Source organism: Triticum dicoccoides, chromosome 7B, assembly GCF_002162155.2.
Source record: "Triticum dicoccoides isolate Atlit2015 ecotype Zavitan chromosome 7B, WEW_v2.0, whole genome shotgun sequence".
Taxonomy (NCBI): Eukaryota; Viridiplantae; Streptophyta; class Magnoliopsida; order Poales; family Poaceae; genus Triticum; species Triticum dicoccoides.
The window spans coordinates 757,096,444-757,098,954 of NC_041393.1; positions in this window are offsets into that span (position 1 = coordinate 757,096,444).

Below are 2,511 nucleotides of genomic sequence, written 5' to 3' on the forward strand. Positions count from 1 at the left end.
TATATGGCCCAATAGGTAAAAAAAGGCTAAAAAATGCCCCGTGCGCCAACTAGCAGGCATATTAGTGGGCCTGGCGTGCCGGTGGGCCGACCCGATTAGCAGATGGGTCGTGCCTGGGCTGCAGGCTGCAGCCGCGAGCCGGCATGACACGACCCGTATAATAATCATGCCTCAGCGGGCCGGTCCGTGCCAGGCACGATTAGGATGGGCCGTGACGTGCAGGCCCGTTTGGCCAGCTATGCACCCGAGCCACGAAATTTCAAATTCCAACCATATAAAGCTTTCCTTGGAGAGAGGGGCATCAAGGGACGGCGCTGGATTTGGCTCTGGCAGAGGCATGCCCCATCAGCCACAGCAGCATGCAGGAGAAGAGGATGAGGATGCTCGCATGGAGGATGCGGATGCAGCTAGGAAGAGATCGCTGGCCCGCAATACAGGAGACAGAAACCTTGCAAAGGGGGCGTCGGCCGATGCACTCATGTTGCCGGCACCTCCAGTAGTCCCTCCAAGCCCTACATCGCGACAAGAGCAGAAGAGAGCCAAAGTTGCCAATACTGACAGGGGTTTGCCAAAGAAAAACCTCACCAACAAGACCAAGGAAGCGCCCATCGCGGAGACCCAGAGCGGCCTCCGTGGGGCACAATGAGTATATTGTGTTGGAACCGTCGTGGGGTGGGTAGACCTGCGACAGTTCGTGAGCTTTGCGACCTTGCAAAGCAGTTTACCCCGGCAGTACTTTGTATAGTGGAAACTCAACTAGACAGGGTTCGTGTCGAGAATTTGAAATCTTCTTTCGGTTATGATAATAGTTTTGCTGTAAGCAGTGCTGGTAGAAGTGGAGGTTTAGGCGTGTTTTGGAACAATGAAATAAAGTTGAAAGTTGATGGTTACTCTAGGTATCACATTGATGCACTAATTGATGAATCAGGTTAAATCCTTGGAGGCTAACCTGTGTCTATGGCGAAGCACAGGTGGCATCAAGGCAAAATACGTGGGATACTATCTGAAGTGTCGCAGGAATGTCTCCCTTACCATGGCTCCTTATAGGCGATTTCAACGAAGTACTACATGCGGGAGAGCATGATGGAGTGGGACAGAGAAGTCAAAGTCAGATTGCTTCTTTCAGATCAGTTGTTGATGACTGTGCTTTGCTTGATCTAGGGTATACAGGTATTCCTTGGACTTTTGAGCATAAGGTTGCAGGAGGCTCATATACTCGTGTCCGACTGGATAGAGTACTCGCTTGTAGTGCTTGGACTGCGCAGTTTCCAAGGGCGCGAGTAGACCACCTGACGGCAGGATCATCGGATCATGTACCAATTATCTTACACCCGCACGGCGAGGCTTGGGTGACACAGCGTCAGCATGTTTTTCGGTACGAGACGATGTGGGAATCACATGACCAATTGCACACAAAGGTAGCTAATGATTGGGGGGAGTGCATGCATGCAACTCCATGGCGGAAATCAAGGAAAAGCTGGCGGTGTTGGCCTTGTCATTATCTGCATGGGACAAGTCTACGTTCGGGAGCGTTCATAAGCAAATCCGAACCCTAAAGCGCGAGCTGGAAATCTTGCAAGGTGTGCCAGGGAGGGTTGGTCCCTCTCACAGAGAGCTGAAGATCAAGGAAAACCTAATTGAGCTATATCACAGAGAAGAATTAATGTGGAGGCAGCGGGCTAGAGTTGACTGGCTACGTGCGGGAGATAAGAATACCCGCTTTTTCATCTACGGGCGAGTATGCGTAGGAGGAAAAATCTGATTAAATTGCTGGTGCAAGAGGATGGCAATTCGACGGAGGACATACAAACTATGAAAGATATGGTTAACTCTTTCTATGGTAATCTTTACACGTCGGAAGGGGTCCATGATATGGAGGAGGTGCTGAATACAGTACCAGTAAAGGCAACCGTCCAGATGAATGAACAATTGAATGCACCGTACACTGCTGAAGAGGTTAAAACCGCGTTATTCCAAATGGCACCGACAAAGGCTCTTGGCTCCGACGGATTTCCTGCTCATTTTTTTCAACATCATTGGGAGATCTGCGGTGAAGAGGTAGCCCGAGTGGTGCTAGGTATTGTCTCGGGCAAGGAGAGTGCTAAGGAAATCAACAATACAGTGCTAGTTCTAATCCCGAAGGTAAAAACCCTACCTTGCTTACACAATTCTGGCCAATTAGTTCGTGTAATGTACTGTATAAGGTTGCATCAAAAGTTATAGCTAATCGCTTGAAGCTAATATTGCCGGAGATCATCTCAAAGGAGCAGTCGGCCTTTGTTCCGGGTAGATTGATTACTGACAATATCATTGCAGCTTACGAATGCCTTCATTTTATGAAGAGAAATAAAGCTCAGATCCACAGGTCTTGCGCACTGAAAGTGGATATGATGAAGGCATATGACCGTGTCGAGTGGGACTACCTCAGAGCTATCATGTTGAAGCTTGGGTTCAGTTGGAATTGGGTTGATATTGTTATGGGGATGGTCTCATCTGTCTCCTTCTCAGTCA